General features: G+C 38.7%; 2 protein-coding genes across 4 annotated transcripts in view; one reads left to right on the forward strand and one right to left on the reverse strand.

The window, feature by feature from the left end:
- The window catches only part of GMDS (GDP-mannose 4,6-dehydratase), a 414,275-nt gene that overhangs the window by 373,283 nt on the left and 20,540 nt on the right, over window positions 1-20,452 (forward strand). The window lies entirely within an intron of this gene.
- Window positions 1,803-20,452, reverse strand: part of FOXC1 (forkhead box C1) — a 48,955-nt gene continuing 30,305 nt past the window's right edge. For both annotated transcript variants that reach the window (XM_054057321.1, XM_054057320.1), the window contains 2 exons: window positions 19,215-19,430; window positions 1,803-3,960 (listed from right to left, as the gene is read on the reverse strand). The gene's annotated coding sequence lies outside the window, so the exon portion shown is untranslated. The remainder of the gene's footprint in view (window positions 3,961-19,214; window positions 19,431-20,452) is intronic.

Here is a 20,452-nt window from a genome sequence, read left to right on the forward strand (position 1 = left end):
TACTGTTGTGACTACAACTATCTTTTATTTTAAATGTCTTTGTCAACATGCAAAATTCATTATATAAAATGTCATATGAACATGGCTCTTCTATTTATCTTGCCATGCTGCTCTTCCAGGGTTTACTGTTTATTCCCATGGCATCAAAGTCAGCTGTTTGTTCTTTTACTTTGCCCTCTCACTTTGCATAAGCTAGTGATTTCTTTGCTATCTATTTTTAATTCCTGTTTTATTTCTGTGAGCATCCTGACCAATTAGAATGCTTCGTGCTTCCGTGCATGTTCTACCCTGCAAGGTCAATATGCTGTTCCCAGTTCTTGTTGTTGCACCAACTTAGATGTAGTTCTTCCACCTTCTTCTTTGTTTGTTAGTAATAAATGCAGCCCAGATTTACAAAGGTACCAAATGAGCTTTGAGCTTCTGTTCCACTTTCTATTGTTAATTTGGTTTCTGTAACCTAGTATTTGTCCCATGCTCAGCAATCACCCCGTGGTTCTGGAGCTGAGTCATGGTCCAGCTTGACTCTTGAGGGTTTTCCCAGTGTTCAGTATTGCTGCTGAGGTTTTATTTTGTATGTCGTTTCATTGTTTGAATGTCAGAGTCTACAAGAGCTCTAAGTGTTCTTGCAGCTACCCAATGCTATGAAGCAGTTAGGTGGCCAGGCTAGCTGCCTGCAAAACACCTGGCCAGTTAATGCTATGGTTCAAAGGCACTTCCTGACCCTGCCTTATCCATAGCTATTGCTGTATATTTAGCAATTAACTGTATGTGTGCATCTGTGTGTCTGTCTGAGAAGGCAGAACCAGACTGTTTCATTAACTCTTGTTGGCTGAAAGTGTGAATAAACCTTTCTTAAGATGAGTGTCCAGGCTGTTTACATTGGATTTTGAACTATAGCCAGGTTAATTTTCTGAGGAGGTTGCTATTGCTTTCTAAAAATGTAACCCCCTATCTTTGTTCATCAGCCCAAAGGTATTTACTAATCATTGCCTGTGTTTGGCAGAAGAACAACAAGTAAAACAGGAGCTTTGTATTTTACATGGTCTTGGTAAACGTGTATTAAAATACAACATCCTTTTATTTGAACAATATTCATAAGAGAGAATATTAATTATTAATGTTAGAATATTACTGGTTTGCTTTATGCCTTAGGAGATTACAGTCTCTGTGGTAGCATTAATTAGTATGTAGCTTGGCTGTGTAGGCAGAAAGCAAATAATCTCCTAGCCGATTATTCAATATTAGCATAGTCTTCCATCTCGTAGTGCACTTTCAAAGTAATTCTCATCCACTGTACTGAAACCTTGCACTAACCTTATGTTAACAAATGTATAACTTGGAAATTATTCTGCTGACATCAATGGTGTTACACCATGCAAAACCTGTTTAAAATTGGATCCAAGGTATTTCATTTTTTAAATTTTAAAACGTGTTCTAAATAGGATTCACATGCTTCAGTAATTGATGGCTTGGGATTACTTTTCTTTTTCTAGTTCAAAAATGAAGTTTTTTTAAAGATTTTTGGTCTGATTTTCCCTTTCTCTCTTTTATGCTTAAGATTGCTCCCTTAGGCAAAATCACTAATTTCCTATCTTCCTCTTGCAATCCAGTTATATTATGAACTGACAAACTGAATTGTCTGCCAGTTCATTCTTGAATATGGATTCTTTTTAGTGCAAGAAGAGCATGCAGGAATCTCCCACTTTACAAAACAGAAACCGTAGTAGTATAACAAAGTAGTATAAGCTGGAAAAACAGAAATTACAAAAATAGAAACCACACATGAGGTAAAGGAGTTTTATTAAGGTACAAAGTCAAATATCTTGAAGCTACATAATGCAAACATCACAGGATGTTATTCTGGCCCTCTTCTTCATATGTTGAGAGAAGGGTTACCTGCTTGCTTTGTCTAGACAATAGCCAGAGCATATGAGATGTATCAAGGAGGTTGGACTGTCCAGAAATTTAAGCTCTTCATCTTTATCAGTTCTCAGCTTGACATGTGCTAACTGGCACATGAGTTGACCTGGCAGGCATGAACTTTGACGAAGATGGTAGAGTCCATACACCTGGCAAAGCTGCCAAAATCCTGCGCTTTTTTTGAGTCCTGTCTGTAAAATACAGGAGGGATAGAGCTTTCACAACACTCCATGGTTTTTGTCTAGCAGCAGTCAAGGCATTGTGGAGAAGTAACATCCCAGGGGAGACACGCAGGAGATGGAGGCAGAGCCACTGGGTCCTGTTCTTCCTCTGTTCCACAGCTGGTATGAGAAGGGCCCAGGAGACAAGAGGGATCTTCCCAGTGCACAAGGTTGCAGGATGCAGCTTTTCACCTAGTGTCCTGAGAGGAAAAGCAAAAGGAGGTGTGTGTGGGCACGTGTGCTCCAGGGCTCCTGGGACACCACTGGGCAGCCTTTGTTAAAGGCTGGATAATGCCCCAGCTGCTCAGTGATAGAAGAAAGCTGATCCCACAAGCAGCCCAAAACAAGCAAGCACTTTTCCTGTAAGAAGTTTTCTTGGTAATCTGCTGAGTGACATGGTGGTTAATTCAGTCCTTATGGGCCTCGTATTAACTACTGCTGCTTACAAGGAAGCCCATGTCAGATAATCAGGTGAGCCGATGCCCTGGAGACATCTCAGGGGCATGCATTTGCTGGGAGGAGAGTCTCCTGGAAATGAGTGAGCTTGTCTAAAATTTCCCTAAACCCTGGGGTGATGCTGTGACAGCCAAGCAGCTGAGCCCAGCTAGCCTTGGGAACAAGGGAACCAGGAGAAGGAAGTGGATGGGGGATCGGGGCAGCAGCAGGGGGCTCAGATAACAACCACTCATGGAAATCCAACCTACGTGGGATGTGCGTGTCACCAGTGTGAAGATACATTTTGAAAAATTGTTTAAGTAGCACCGGAGGCAGTGGTGTGACCTGTGGATGACTCCTCCATTTGGAACTATGGAATGCAGAATAAAAGGGGGGTGGAGGGGAAGCCATGGAAGAGAAATATCTATGACTACTTCAGCTGCTCTGTTTCATTCCTTACAATTAAAACAGAAATTTCCTTATTTGACTTATTTTTAGAAAGTTATTTGCAAGTTTCACATGGCATTGATTTCTCCTTATCTGAATTTCAGATTGTTCTGAAAATTCAAGTATGCTGAGCTTTTACTGTAAACTCTCAAGATGAGTTTTTCTTTTTTTGTTGTTTTTTGCTGCTCATTTTGCAGGTTCCAGAACAACAGACCTTGAACCTATGATAGCTAGTAATTCGCCTGTTGTTTCAGGTGTTACCAGTAACAACAGTCTTCTCTCTTCAGTTTCTGTATGTTATTTTCTGTTGTATAGCTGTAAAGAATTACAGTTGCACTGGGATTTCTTTTTACAGAGAATTAACTTTATTATATCTTTTTTCACTTATCTCTGATAATGTAATGACCAATGTGCTGTCTTGACTGTGTCCCAAAGTCCAACAGAATCTGATGATGCTAAGTTTTAACTCTTAAACTACTGTTCTTATAAACTCACACATTTCTTTGCAGTCACTTTTGGTGAAAGATAGCCACGTGACAATCGTTAAGGGCCATGTTTCTATTTTACCCAGTGGAATGACATGTTGTGCCTTCACTGAAAAAAAAAAAATTCTCAGGTTTTATTAACACAGGCAAATCAAAACAATTCCAAAGTTAAAGTGGAGAGAGCACAGCATCATTGTACTCATAAGCCAGTGTCATAATTTTTGAATTTTTGGGGTTGACAGCTGGCCAAGCCTTTGTATGTGGCCTGCTAAGGTCCATTCTGATTTTTGGGGATTTCATGCATTACAGGGAATATAGGCTGCAGTTGTCCTACCCATTAGGGAATCCTGCACAAACATAGTTCAGCATCCTCCTTGATTTAAAGGTATTCAATCTATCAAGTCCTATTGAATCTCCTGAGATGATATCCCCTGAAGAAGGCAGGACAGACCCTAAAATAAGAGGGTACTGGTGAGTTTGCAACATTACACATAAGAAAATTATTTTCATAGGGAGTAGAAGCATGAACGGGGGAAATATTTTTGCCTTAATTCTACTAGGATTGTTCCACTTTGGTCCCTCCATGACATCAACGGCAGAACTCCTGCCTGGAGAATAAAATAGGAAATATGGAGTACTTACATTTTTCCAGTGAAAATACTTTCCGTCCCAAAAGACCACTTTGGTCTTCCCTACTGTAAAAGGTAAACACTTCTTTATAGTTTGAGTATAACCATACTTTGAAGAGCTGCTGCCTCTCACCTGTGCTGCAGCTCTGTTCCTGCAGTGAATGAAGCCCTCTCTTCACAGACAGTACAGCAGTTTTTCAAGTGTTTTGTGATCCTTTGGGTTGAAAAGTATGTTATAAATTTGAGATATTAAACTGTTAAAACGAATAAGAGCATTACCAGATGCTGATGCTCATGTTACAGTCATGCTGTTAACAGCAAGTTGGAAGATACCTATACTTCATCTCTGGTGCAGGTATCACATCGCAAAATCCTTTTCATTAATTGCACTTTAAAAGTCATGAGGCTATTTAGCCTCAGCTAATCCCACTGTTCAGCAGTCCAGAACCTGCCTGATCTTATAGTTAAGAATTTTCTTTTAACCTCCCACTGTAGTGGCATTTTTGGCAAGTCTGTATCCATCTGCTCTTACACCATTGATAGTCACTTAAATAGTTCTTCCTTTTAGTGATGCTGCAATATCTTCTCCCAAATGACACCGTTATATCACCTCCCAAGTTTTAGTATGGTTGATTAAACAAACAAAATTAATCCTTGTGTCCTTATGAGACTTTTCTGCACCGCTTGACCATACTTACAAGTTTTCTCTATATCTGCTCCAATTTCAGTTTGTTTTATTTTAACAACACTACCAAGAGTAGTATTTAAGTACTACATAGAATCTGAAATAAAAGACACATCAGTCAGTGTCTCATACACTAGCAGTAATAATCACCTACTTTGGCTGGAAACACCTCCATACTATGCATACTAAGATTTCCCTTTGTGGTTGCATCACGCTTCTGATTCACAGTCACCTTGTGATGACCTGGTACCTCCAGGTTCTTCTTTACACCAGTTATTTCAAAATACAATGAGCCTTTTGTTTCTAGTCTCTAACTGAATTATCTCAAGCTTTTTCCTCTTGACTCTCAACTCTTTTCCATGTAGCAGCCTGATCCAGTTGTTTCTATCTAACCTGAGCCTCCTCTGTACTAATGTTTCTGAAATTTAAGCCATCACCAACTTTCTTCAGCTTGTTTGTAATATTTTTGACGTTATAGAAAATGCATTTAATGATTCTTAAGACTGATCGTGACAAACCCCACCAATAACTTCATGCTGGCCTAAGACTTCCCCTGCTGAGACCTGTTGCTATCCCCCTTTATGCATTTTATTATTGCTCTGCAGTACCTCATCTTCTCCAGTTTAGCTGTTACTCCAGTTACTAGAGGGATAAATTAGCCTATATCACAGCTAGATCTGTAGGGTTAAAGTTATTCAGATTCTTCTGCATTATGCTGTAAACTATGAGACAGAAGTATCTTTTATAGTGACAGGGCATGACTAGATAAACCAAGGGTACTTTAGAAAGTTTGCAGGAAAGCATTTATACTTTTTTTCTATTTTTTCTCCTCTCTGGATTGAGAGCCAAGGTCACTGGGTTTGTTCCATCTCACCTGATCCAAAAAGGAGAGAACAGAGATGCTTTCTGCAAGTCAAGGAATTTGCAGAAGTATTCTTTTAATGTTGGTGTTAGTTTTTGTCATTTAAATGTGTGCTTTGCATACTTGTAGGAAAGGTCCCTGCTTTAATTTGAATCACAAAAGAACTATGCCGGAAGTTCTAGATTACTTTTTTCCTCTGTATTATGTAAAATTATAACCTTTTTCCTTATCTGCATTTTCTTCCCTAATTGAAATACTAGCATTTGTTTAATTTAACAAAAGTGGGATGCTGTTGCTGCTAAGAGTAACTGAGGTAGCCGCAACTCAGGTAAATTACTTCTTGATAAAACTTCTCCATAGTTATTTAAGTAGCAGTGGTTGTTGGTTGGATTGGGGTTACAGGTTTTAGGGTGCTTTTTTTTGTTTTATTTACATGCATATTCTTGCTTTGTTAACAGTAAAACAAGTTAGTAGCTTTTTCTTGGCTTTTTATGTGCTTTATGTATTCTACATGAATTTCTGTAAGCATCAAATCATTGCGTTTTGCTTAATGCACTTCCTCTTTGCTCTTCTAGCAGCAGTTCCACTGACTGGTTTGTTAGGTTAGTATAACCAATAGACGGCACAAAGCTGCTCTTTTAAGGTGAGTGCCCGTCTTAGATATTTCTTCTTTTTTTTTCTTGTTTTCTAATTCTGGGCCAGATGTTCAGTCTTGCAGAGTATTGAGTACTTCTGCTAAAATTTGCAGAAATACTCATCTGCTCAACTTCAAATTTATTTTTCTACATGATCACCAGAGAACTGTCAACCTGGTGAGATTAAGATCCATATTCTGCTGTTTTATCTCCTGCTGTTTTACCAACACTTGCAGTACCTAACCACTGCTTTATGATTCTATATGAGGCAATATAGCTGACTTAAGCATGATGTTACTTTCATTCTTACGCTTACAGTTATAAGCCATATGTTATATATGTTGGCCATATGCTATAGCTCATGTGCAGCTACATAGAAACTTTTGATAGGATTAACTGAATTGTCTTCAATGTGGAATAGAAAAAGTTTTATTAAAAATAAATCTGAAATGGTCAAGATGCTCTGTGATTTGTGGGCGATACCAGATGAGTGACATATCTGAGAGGGCTTTGAGTTGTGGAGAGCTAAGGGGGCAGTTCTTTTGAATTGGTGGTGAATTCAGTTTGGGAATTTTTTTCTTTTGCTTTTTCTTTTAACTCTAAGTGTCAGTATTCCGGAACTACTGTGTGAAACAGACACAAATCTGTTGTATTTTTTAAAACTATTTTAGTCCTGTTTCCAACTCCTCTTGTGCTGACATTCTACAAACTGATTTTCTAAAAGGACTGTCACCATCAATTTTGCTTTTTTAAAGGACTTTAATTCTTTCAGCATGTTCATATGGTTTTATAAAGCCCCAGATACATGGCAAATCCCCTTGGTGTTGTAAGACAAGATTGCTGTTAAAAAATGTTTAGGCTTAGTCAGCTTCTTCTCACTACTGAAGTCATGAGGGACTCTGGGAAATGGTGTTTATACTAAGCTTAAATTGATAGGGCAAGTTTAATGCAATCAGGTCAAAGGTACAACTGCTTAGCTAGTCTCATCAACCACTCAGGTTTCAGCATCAGTTTATAAGAAAAGGCCTGTAATGATAACATCTGGCTGCAAGCACATGGGCTGCATTCTCCGTGCAGTGACTGAATGTAATTTAATGGTGGAGAGGAGCAAACTGAAGGGCAGCTTCATTTCTGAATTGTGATCCCTGAAAGATAAGATGCAACTACCAGACTTTGATCACCCCTGTTATCAGTTCACTTGTTGAAGAGCCTTTCTCCAGCATAACCTGGACAGAGATGTCTTCCTTAAGGGGAGGAGCGCGGTCCGTTGCCAGGGTTTGGAGGGGAGGCAGGAGGGTGGGATGTGAGGTATAGGACAATGTTTCATGATTTCCTAGAGCATACGTACACAGCTGATTGCTGGTGAGGCGTGGCTTTCAGTAAGTGCCGAGTGACCCAGAACAACGCTGAGGAAATGTGCTTGACAGAATAACGAATTAGGCTGCTTTTCTAATGTGAGAAAGCATAATGTTCAATTATATATTTCCTGTCTCTACTATCCAAGTGGCAACCTAAATATTCAAGATTACTGCCAAGCAGGCTCCAAAATATATGCTTGTTAGGAGAAGAGAGATACCCAAGACATCCTGAGGGATTTTAAACATCTTAATTCAGACCCAAAGAAGGGCTTTTGCATACAGAATGTGTCTGAGTTTGCCAGCCAAATAAGGTTGTCAACAAAAAGGTATTGCCTTCTTTACCTTATTTGCACTATACCGAATTTCCTATCCTATAATTTTTATTTCTTTTCTGAGCAAGTTTCTGGATTTGATCCACACTGACAAAAAATTTCTGTGTTAAATGTCTGGCCCAAGCTGAAGGATTTGGGAAAATTCAGCCAAAATAATCTCCAATAGGTATGGCAGAAAAAATGAAAATGGGTGTTGTCAGCGGACATCAGCAAAACATATCCTGCTTTGATATGAGGGTTTGAAATGTGTCAGTGCTGTGGCTTGTATGTTAATTGACATACACTTTTTTTCCTGTGAAAATTACTGCAAGTTATGAGATTTAGAAAGAAATCACAGTTTACACACACTTAGTAAAATTGGTTTTGCAGGTAAATTGTCAGAATATTCTATTCATTATTAACATGCTCAGGTTTCTGATGGTGCTAAGTGAGATGTGTTATTTCTGGGGATCTTCAAGCATGTGCCCTCAACCCTGCCAATACCATCAAGTTGAATTGAATGAACCTGAGCCAACACATGGCATTCTCTGTGGTTAAATGAACCAACTGCTACAGAAGATCAACATTGTCTCTATCCTGAAGTACATAGCTTACATTGAGGCAGCACAGACCTCAAAGCCTAGCAGGTTAGTGATTATCTGACCTAACTGTTTTCAGCAAAGTTCCTGTGAAATTTTCTTTGGCTGCAGACAAAATGAGAAAGCAGGTTCTTGGTTGCATCTGCCACACTAAAAAAAGGGAGTACACTCTCCTTTGTCTCAAAGAGTATGTGTGGGTGGGCTGTCTGTAAGTGACAATGTTAAGAAGAACCAAAACAGCCAATATGAAACCCAAATGTTGAATATAACCAGCCTCATTTCAGACCACAGGTCCCTGTAATCACCTATGGCAAAGGCTTTACTCTGGATGGGGACATACATTTTTTCCATTTTCTGTGCACATGAATGCAAACTGTTTCTGTGTTTGTATAAGGATGTTCTTTATGATGTGTTTACATTGGGTTTGCTGATATTCAATGTGATGCCTTTCACTGATGTCAAATGAAAATAGGATAATTCTTGGCAATCAGCAGATCTCTGTGTTTTTTCAGACATTCATTACTTAAGAAAATTCAACATACAGGTTAGGCTGATAAGGTTGCCACTGCTTTTCAGGAACCAAAACCAAGGGAGACAGGCGGCTTGCCCTTAGATCAATAGCAGGACAAACCATGGGATCTGACAATCAGCCCTGCTTTCTAATCATGAGGTAGCATGACTCCTACTCCTGGGTTGACACTGCTGTAGGATCAGCTCTTGTACATGGTAACAGATAATATTTTACACTCTTTTGTCTTGATGTGTATATTTTACTGCGCATAATTATAAATCAGGTCATAAACCACTTTGTAATGGCACAGAAAACAGACAGAGCCTGGCTCACAGTTCTGCTTCAGTTTTGAACTGTCTTAGTAGTTTTCAGTGCTTAGCTTAGCGCGTGTAATGTGTCTTTTCATACAGATGGGATGAGACCCTACTTAAAGCAGTAATGATTATATACATCATACTTCTTCATGTATAAACTGCTTTTGAACATACTGGAAAAGCTGAAGTACTAACTGTTAAGCCAATGAATCATACTTTGTAAGGGAGTGGTTTTATATATAATACATAAAATCCAACTGTATATGTATAGGGAGGGTGAATATTTACACATCACATGTGTAAGATGTAAATGATCCTGATGAATATGACTGAAGTAAATTATGTTAATTCTCAGTTAGAACTATTTCTACATTAGTTTAAAAATGTTTTTGTTATACTGTAGACTTAATGCCAGGGAGATGAAGGAATCTGGGCTTTTAACTGCAGCCTCCACTCTGCAGTGTGGCTCTATGGGGATGTTCAAAATTAAACATTTGGTTTAAGCATTAAACACTAAAGTTTTCTTTTTAATTCCTAGGCCTGTATAAAAGCAGATTGAGAAATGGTTTACAATACTTCCTATTGGGAGCTTCCACGTCAACAATGTCAGGAATGACATCATTTTTCTGCTATTAGTTTTTTATTGCTTTTCAAGAAGAAGTCTTTAAATAGCCAGCATATAATTTTCCTTGTGTTAAGTGATAACCTTTAAAACAGGGCTATTTTTCTTTTAAGAGGATGCTGCCATCCCACCTCGAAGTTTGTTGACTTTATCAAGGGAAGCCGCCATCCGTCCCCAGGTCTTGCCAGTCCTGAAAGGTGTGGATGGATTTATCACCAAATGGAGTCATCATGTTCTCAGTTACCCTTCTGAGTAGTCAGAGCTCATGATGGATGGTCTTGCAACTGGTCCCATGGAGCTATCTGTAGGAGGGATGGTCTTACCTATGCTGTCAGCTCCAAATAAGGAAAACTTGTTGGCCTTTTTCTTATTTCATGCTCCAAATGTCTCTTCCGAAGTGAAGAACCAAGGAGAGAAGGCAGCCTTTGTGCTCTCTTTGCCTTTACTGGCATTAAGCCTCATCTTGAAGGCTTTGCACTTGGGAGTAGGGGTTGCTAGCACACAGTCTTGCTACATAAGGGTGATGGGACAAAAAACAGAATGGGAGAAGTCTCAATGGATAAGGAGGAGTGAAAAAAAAATTTCAGAGAAAAGAGGAAGGGAAGAAACAGCAAAACTCTGGAAGTCCCAGTAGGACAAATAGAGTAGATGGTAAAAGAAAAGCATATCATGGAAACAGATAGATAAATGGATGTGATTTAGACAGGAATATGGCAAGTGGAAAAAGAAGTGTGAAACAAAGGAAACAAAAACACCCAACGAAACCTGAGGAGACATCATGACTTCTTAAAAAGGAAGATATAAGTAGATCTTAGGGAGAGCAACAGGAACATTTTCAATGGAGTATTTGTAGCACTGAGTTAAAAAGTTACATTAATCAAAAATTCTCCACTGTCCATCAACAAAAGCTGAAGAGCCATACTTACACTAACTTTATACAGCAAACTGAGGAATGCAGTAGCTGGGTTACCTCCAAATGAAGTTTGGAGGACCAGTTTGAATGTGTGATGGACAAAGAAGACAATAACAGTAATAAACGGTTTAGTTTTCATGTCAAGTTTACAGCAGACTCTGCCTTCCACTGGATAGAGTAACCAGTATCCCCAGTTATGGCTAGATTCCTAAAAAAATCTACAAAGTTAAATCAATCCAGTTTTGTTTCCCTCAGTCTAAGCTGGGCACGTTGACTAAATCTGCACTAACACACAGTTCTTACCACTCCAGAGTGATATGAGCTGTACAAGACATTCATGGTTGCCTTTTCTCCTTGGACCAGGTCTCTACAACACACCCATCTGTGGTCTCAAGGCTCTTGGAAAGGTACCCTTGCTCTAGGGCACTCCTCTCATTTTCAGCTACTTGCATATACTGCAGACTGTAATCTTGGATAGTCTGCTGTAGTGTTTCCGTGCATGAAAACCAATATACAAAAGCATGTGGATTTGGTATAAGCTTATTCATTTGTTTAAACAGAATGTAATTTGCTATTGGAAATTAATCTCATATATCCTAGTTTCATTTGTTTAAAACATATTAATAGAGTTATTCATGTGCAAAGGAGTTGGGGTTGGCAAATGCTGCCAATTTCACTAACACATCTGGCTGCTGAACATAGCATTTGGAAATTGAGTTATTTGCCATCCTGGTTTTGTAGTATGCTAATTTCCATGCCAACCCACTGTGATATTAGGGAAACTTATGGCTTTACCTGGAGAAAAAGCAAAAAGAAATTATTAACCCACCAATATCCACAGGGACTGCCAGAGAACTGTAGTGAGCAAGACAGATTAAGAGGACTGGACTCCTGTCAGTGGTGGAAGTGGTCCCACTAACCTATTGCACAATATATTTAAAATCCAATTCCAAGTCTTGGCATTCATCTTTTCACTTTTTCAGCTTTCAGTTATGAGAAGTTATCGACAGTGTTCAAGGTCTTTGTGCATACATGCATGTGGCTACAATATATAAAGCTTAATCTTACTAAGAATTCTAGGTTAGGGGATCCCCTGTGCTGCAGATGACACTAAATAGGCTGCAACATTTTGATTGATTTCTGTAGAATATCACAGTAGTAGTAACTTGATAAGAGAGCTGCAGGCTGCCCTACTGGCTTGCCAGAAGCCCAAGGGCTGTATCATATTTACATGAAATGGAACATATTGCCACCCTTGGCATTAACACAAAGGCACATCCCAAAAACCACACAGGTCCCAACATGCAATGAGCCATCTTAATCCAAGCAGACAGGCCAGGAACTGTGTATTTTCTACAACCAATGTACCTGTCTGCCTACCAGGGTAACAGCAATCCTCATTCCAGCTGCACTATTTGTATGCTAAGCAGTTAAAAAAACTCAGCAGTGTAGCCAGTATAATTATCTTTTATCTCACATAAGTTCAAAAGGAGGGCTTTCCCACTACCACTCTGTTTTCATAGCTGTCTGCTCCAGAAACATTCTAGCTGACAGTGTTTTATGTGGAAAATTAAAGGGGGAATGACTGTCATATCTTACTAATGACATCTTGGGGTTATTTTATATGCTAAGTCATCTTTTACAATTTAAAAGCATGCTGACATTGTACACATGATAGTCATACAGGAGTGCCTGCATGTTTGCAAATAAATGCTAGAATTCATGGTGATCTTTTTTTCCCATGCCAAAAAAGATTAAATAGTTCAGGTCTACTTTCTTCAAGCACTTTCTCTGCTAATAGAAATGCCTGTGTTAATTGCTAATAGACAAGAGCTTACAGACAACTGTATGTTGCAAGCTTTTATGATTTATTTACAAGTTACAACTGAAGACTCAGAAAAATAATTATATTAGAAATTATTTTCTATCAACTCTATATACATTTGCAAATACCAAGTAACATTTCAACTCTGCCTGGGGCCCCTTGTAAATAACAGTATTGAACTATTACAACTTCAGGTCAATAACATATCTTTTCTTGGTACCACTTACTGTGTAAGTATTGCCTAATCATCTTTTTCTGTCATGATGCTGTGGCTTTTTGGCTTGTTTATTCTATGAATTGTATGTATTTCACATATTCCAACAGCTTTGTATGACTACATCATACTTAATCAGCTAATGAAGATTGAATCCAGGCAATTTATTTTCATTATATATGCAGTTGATGTTCAGTAAACCTCAAAGGTGAAACAGAAATATGCTAAAACATGCTTGTAATATTTTTCTACTTTGATTATATCACTGTACATGACTGTATCCTTGTGCGATTCTGATACAGGCTGTGTTTCTTCTTTCACTCGTGTTTATGTATGTGTAGTCTGCTAAAGGGAAGACCTATTGGTTTGTGGGTTATTTTCTTTTTAAAACCTAACAAGAAATTATATCAATTTAAACCACTTTGAGGACTTCAGAAAGCCAATCTGTACCATGAAGTACCTTATATACAATTTTTAATCAGTTTTAGGGAAGGAAATTGGTGCATCACATAACTGCTAGAGCTCATGAAATTGCATATCATGGAAGATCACTCTACAACATATCTGAAGAACTTGAAAATCCAACAGGCTTTGTATTTGAAATCAAGCCAGTATCCTGGCCTGTTACAGGCATGGTGTTCAGCTCTGGTTCTGTAGCTCACAATGTCAGATATACTTTATTGCATGAAGGTGACAAAGCAAAACTCACCAGTCCTGTAGGTGTTTGACTTCAGACAAAAATGTCGTCTTGCCTCTCTTGGAAGCAAGTCATGTCAGCAAAACAAAGCCAGCTCATCACATTCTTAAAAGCCTAATTTAAAAATTACTCTTAAACACGCATCCCATCATTTACTTTTATTAGATGTACTTATTGTGTTTGATGAAACATTTATTCTCTGACCATGACATCTGTGTCATGTCTTGCTCTAACAGATAACAGTGCTATTCACAGCGAAGGGGGCTTCACGCTGTGTGCCTTTCCAAATGTTCAGCAGTGGACACCCACGTTGAAGCAGCAGTTTACTTCCCACTTCATGTGCAATATTTGACTAACTGAGTAGGTGTTCTTGGTAATGATTTCGGCAAACATAAGGTGCAGTCAGAGTTGTCTTTGCAGAAGAATGGGGAGTGCAATCCTCGGTTGCTAGCAGGTGAAATACGGCTTCTTAATCAAAGTGATCCACTGCACATCTGTTTCAAATCTGATATATAATTTAAACTTGTGTGTCTGCTGTTTCTGATTACAGTGCCATTCAGAGTGTTTGGGTTTCAACACAGTAAGATGGCTGCAGTTGAAAGGGAAGTATTTCTTTTCCCCTTCCTGTGAAGCAGAGGTCCCATGAATGTACTCATCCTACTAGAAAACAGGCCCTATTTATCTGAAACAGCTCAAGATAAAGTACAGCCAGTTGGCATCATGTCACATCTTTTCAAGCACAATATGCTTTAAAGAGAATAGGTCAAATTCCTGCCCAGCGTAGCTCCACAGAAACCCATTGGTTTGATTCGGCAGGTAGCCAACTATAAACACCGTTATAGAAAAGATTCATCTGGAATCAAACACGGAAAACTTTTGAGATAGGATGATATCTGAAAATATTTGCTCAGTGGAATTAAGGCATTTGAAATACTTGGCTAGATTCACCATAGGGTTTATACAAGTTCTAGTATAAATTTCATGGTGGATCAGAGCCATAGATGCCCATACAAGCAACACAGAGGCAAAGTGACCAAAGTTCAGTTTACTTCGGGGGTTATGTGCAGTTGTCTGCAGACGACCCTCAAAATGGGACATGCTCACTGGGAAGATGAAGTGACTGGAAGATGAGCAATGACAACATACTGCCTTTCCTCTAGGAGATGCCACCTTTTTGAACACATATATAACTCAAACGGGGATTAAAGCTGCAGAAAACAAAGTCTTTTCTCCACCAGCTTCCATCTACTAATAATTCCTCCCTGAAAACAGGTTTCTTTAAAGTTCTGGGGTTTCTTTTTTTCCAGTTCATTTTTGAATGATGCAATGGCAGGAGACACCCTAGGGTGTTACCACACTTTGAGAGGTGACTTCAAGGCCAGCAGCACTCCCTGCATGCAACACTATCTTGCAGTATTGTCTCATACCATTGTTCTCTGTTGCTTAAATATTTGGAAAGGTCCATCATGCCTTGTCATTGCACTTCAGCTTTCTGGAGAGTATAGAAGATAGATCTCTAGTGCTGAGTGGAATAGTTCAGCAGTTGACAGTCACTTGAAAATTCTTCACTGATGATTTGTCCAGACCAAGACGTTTAGGAGGACAAACTAAACGCCTCTCACAGTTTTAGTAAATTATTCAGTGGTCCCCCTTATAATGTTCAGTTTAATTGGATCCCTGGCTGCTTCAAACTGCATTTTAGGAAGAATGACACGACTGAATTCATGGAAGCAGATCCTAAATTTTAGGCCAATATAAACCAGTAGAAGCTCTGTTAAAGGCAGAACTGCCATAAATCAGGATCAGATCTCCATGGTTCTTGGCATAGGGGAAGCTACTTGAATTTAATTCCCATTAATTATTTAGCACTTTTAGCATTTTTGTTGCTTCAGTTGCTTCATTCAACTAATTGCCAGGATCTTGAACAATTTTATTCCATGGAGACAAATGCTATATATTATTTTTTCCAAGCACTGTTAAATCATTAGGAGTTACTTCTATGCAGTGTTATAGTATCAATTGAAGTAATGTGATATTGTGTGGTTTTGCCTTGGTTAAAAATATGTCAGTGGCCAAGCTATGTCAAAATGATACTGTGATTCTTCAGTTGCCAATGAAAAAGTAATCAGATGCTCCAGTTTGTTTGAGCATTGTTTCCCCCACACTCATTCACCCACTCACAGGTCCAACTTATTAAGTGCTGCCTTCTTTTGGCTGCCAGCAAAGAAAAGTAGAAATGCCTCCTGACATTAGTGCCCATTTTAAACACTTATTTGGTGTAATTATTTTCCATCTCCATTTGCAGGCCTTTGTAAACACTACCGATCATAATGCAAAAGAACATCAACAATCTCTGTCATAGCCAAAGCATGGTTTTAGGCCAGGCCTTAGAAAAAACGTAGTAAGTTGTAAAAATGTGAACTGAGCTTTCAGCGTCATGAATAAGAGCAAGCAAGGTATAAGGCAGAGAGTGAAAGCCATATGTTTGTTACCTTTGTCTTTAGTCTGCTTCGCAGAGATGTTTCAGGTGTCTCAGCTCTTCACTGCTGTGCAATAGTATGTGCTAAAATTTAAACTTCCATTATATAAAATTTTAACAAAACAGAATTCTCTTAAAGCAAGGCTGAAATCTTTGAGGTCTGGCATAGGAATGGGCTTTCCTTTAAGGTTCGGAGTAACCCCTGAGTCATGTGGCAGATGGATCCAGTTATCCTCAATTAAAATATGAGGAGGACATTGGGGTGGCTTGGCAGAAATGTATTGCTGCAGGGGTGGAAAGAGGGCCTTCAAGGAGAAAGTGTAGTAATATACCCAAATGCAGAATATCGTGATACTGAAATGTTGTCTTGTTCTTGAAATTAATTATGACAAAAGAGAGATTTTGAATGTTGTACTAAGAGAAAGGTGCAGGACACTCCCCATCTGCAAGCAGCATCAGGTAGTATCCTGATTAAAAAGACATAAATTTCTTTCTATTTGCTTGGGTTTCATCAGAGAGCATCCAAATTTTTGTCGTATCAACAACTAAAGACATAAGCAGATAAAAAGAAGGTCATTCCTTAAAAGCATTGCAGAACAATTAAATGCCAGTTTTATTCTCTGGCAAAAGAAATTTCTGCTTATGAAGCACCGAAGCTTCTGTCTCCTCACATCTGAGGACACTGCTTACATACTGTAGAGAACTACTGGAATTCAAAAATTAATAGCTATGTTGGAGAAAAAGAAAAGTGGCTATTTTTTTCTTTTTTTTTTGGTAGCTGGTAGTTGCAGAAGCACCTAAGAGCATGTGCTTCCAACGTATTTCTTGATTTTGTATATATAGGCCTGTTTTTTCAGAGGTTAACTTTGCAATGAAATATGAATTTTTAAATAGAAATACTTCTTTACTTAAAATAGCAATGTTGTTAATAGTCCTATTAGATAACCTGAAGATTGTAGAAATGCAGTAGCAACACTTGTATGCATCTTGCTTACCTTCCATGGATACAGGTAGGACATTCATTACTTTTTTAAAACTCCCTGTTTCTAGATACACCCTTAAGTTTGAATACAGCTATCTTAATCAAAAGAGAAGGAAAAATAAAAATTATTACTTGTTGTCTCTTTTCCATTCTGCAATCCAGTCCTTACTTGATCCCTCCAATGCATTTGTTTCCATCCAATAAGTATTTTATTACATGGATCTAGGTCTTGATGTCACATTGTTAGTGCACAACCAGGCAGGTGTTAAAGTTCCTTTCATCATTTTAACAACACATAAGCATTTCTAGGACCTTCAGTGAGACCACCTACCTCGCAACAGAGAGACACCTCATTTATTTTGTAAGTGCATTCCCTGTTCCTGCCCATTTTTTCCTTATGGATCCAGACCACAGCGCTTTCACCATCATTTAAACTTTGTTTTTCTTTCTCCATGCTATTCCCCAATTTCTGTAGATTAAGATACCATGCAAAAAGATGGGCTCAGTCCCTTTATTCCTGTTTCTAGCTACTCAGCACAAGTAGCTCAGTGATTGAGCAGACACATAGACACAGTACAGGGTTGTTCAATAAGCGATTTTAAGGGTCTGTACTCATGGTGGATTAAGAAGGTGGGAGCTTGGTAAGGTCTATTGAATCTGAGCTGGCAAAATGTGTTCTACATCTCCCCAACCTCAGGCTTCTGCACTCATAATTTTCTGAAACAAATGTTGATTATACTAAAGTTTCACATACTTGGTCTATCTCCAAAGGCAAATTTCATTGTCAGAAAACCCTGCTGCTGCTGCTGCTTGGGTGGGCACATGTAGGAGTAGGAAAGAAGTATCGTTTTAAAACATCTGAATTTTATCACACAGTTTCAGAAAAATGGCTGAATTCTGGTACTTGGAATGAATGAAAATCTTTGCTAATAACAAGCACAGCTGAGCTTTTGCAGGGCAATATGAAATGCATATTGCTTTAACCTATTTGGGTAAAGTCAAGAATGAAGTGACTCAGTGTCCTGGCTGGTTACAGAAATGCTGTTCTTCCATGCAGAACTGATTTGAATATTGAGCTGCAGATTTCAACATGTGATGGATCAACCCACAATTTAAGAGCAACCTCAATCATCCAGAGAACTTGCAAGCCCTCCTGGCAGAGTTGTACAAGACCAGAGGGTTAGTTTGTTTTTTGTTTCATGGGGTTGTAACCTTGCCAGGCAAAGAGGCAGACTGCATGTCAGTGAGGACAACTTTTTTCCAGTTTTAGTGCTCTGCTGAGATCACAACCATCTTCAAGAGCAGATCTTCAAGTCTTTTTAAAATCTGCTTTTAGTAACATGTCTCTTTGGGGTGTTAAATTACAGCAAAGCTCTCATTTGCATTATACGCTCTTAGATCAGGAATTTTAGTTGAGGCTTGCTCTGAAACCTTGGAAAAGTAGTTTCACCTTTTTGTCTACCTCTAAGAGGTCAAGAATTAGAAATGGACTGACAACAAATACAATGTAAAGATAAGAAATTACTGTTGTTATTATAAAAATATGTAACTGTGTGAGTTACTAAAGGTACTTGATTTATTACTATCATTACTCTTATTGAATTGGTAGCTGTGGAAAATATCTGTAATGTAAGAGGAAATACAGAACTGAAATTAATAGTTTGTTTGATTGAAAAGGAACAGATGGGTGTTAGACAATTAAGAATACTCTTCGGTGAATATTTCTCTGGAATTGGACCATAAAGTTATATTGGTGGTAATATAGCAATCTTCCTGGTAGCAAAATTGGAGGTAATTCTGCTATCATTTCTCATTATTCTTATTACCTATTACCACATAAGCAGCAATCCAGAAGTGCCCTGAGTCAGTTTGTACCCAAAGCGAATATTAGCATCCTTCTTGAAAGCATTCCAGACCTAACCAGGGTCGTAAAACAAAACAGAAGTTGACGGTTTTATTGTGATGCACGTTACAATCAAGTAGTTATCTGATGGATCATCTGCTTTTTATGATCCATGATGAGAAATATAGCTGTCATATGAGGAACAGACTTCTCATCATAAAACTTACCTCTGTAATTTCAGAATAAGTACTGCCTCAGGTGCTGATTGTGCTAGTAAACACCGTCTGCAGACTGATTTCCCCATCTGCTTCTTCTCCTTCCATTTAAACGCACAGTTTGGCAACAAGTGTGTTTCTGCTGTTCCCTGTCCTTCAGCAAGTGCTGCTATTAAAGATCTCATATGAGGAGGTTTCTGTTGAATATCTGGTGATGCAGGAGTTCACCTGGGGAAAGAAAAGCCTTTGCAAGGTATGTAAGTCAGTGTTTCTGTAGGTAGCTAGTGAAGCAAACTCTTATGGGAAAGTTAATTCTCTGGTGGAGCAGATTGCTTCAAGTCACTGCTGCAACTGGAAAGGGCTGAATTCATGTAAGTCTTTTAACTCAGGTTTCCACTGTAATTAATGACAGAAAAGCTCATGGTTTATGTAGATTTTGTATCTCTGTATTGGGTAGGCTCTTAACCTGTCATCTGGGTGAGATTTCTAAAATGACAGCTTTCAGACTCCTAGAGCCATATTTACATACAGCATTTTCTTGATAGGAGGAGGGTAGATACATATTGAAGGCATAGATCAAAACATTAGTTCTCTAGAAGGCTGCATCAGTTTCACCCCTATCTGTAAGACTTCTGGTATAAATTGCATGGCTGTTAAAGGCAGAGAAACCTCTTCATCTGACGTGATGATTGAACAACAGGAACAAATTTTCCTCTTGGATTTGTGTTGCAGACCCCCTATGTTAGAGAGAGGTTATACTTCTCAGCGTGCTGACAGACACTATTACATACTGAGCTTTATTCACCCCTGTTCCGCTGGCCTCTATTAGCACTGTGTGCCTCTGAATCCCCCTGCCTTTGGCACTTCTGCTGGTGAGACTCCCAGCTGGGGGTGTGGTTTAGCTAAAATGGGTGCTTTTCACTAAAAGAATAAATTATTCCTATACTACTGTCTGAAAAGAGTGGATCTGGAGCCAATTTAGTGAGCAGAAGTTACAATTGACTTTGGAAGTAATAACTTATGCTTTGAGCTTCCTTGGATGTATAGCCAAAGAGCTGTCTGACTCCATGTGTTTTTTTTATACATTTTTTTAGCAAAATTAGAAATCCAAGTGCAAAACTTAATGCGTGGAGATATCTTGGAGATTTGTGACCTTCCCAGAGAGACTTTGGTCTATAAACCAGCCAGAGGGTCTCCTAGTTTCATATACCTTTTTTTTTTTTTTTGGCCACATATGGCACATTGGTAAA

The sequence above is a fragment of the Cuculus canorus genome, chromosome 2 (assembly GCF_017976375.1).
Source record: "Cuculus canorus isolate bCucCan1 chromosome 2, bCucCan1.pri, whole genome shotgun sequence".
NCBI lineage: Eukaryota > Metazoa > Chordata > Aves > Cuculiformes > Cuculidae > Cuculus > Cuculus canorus.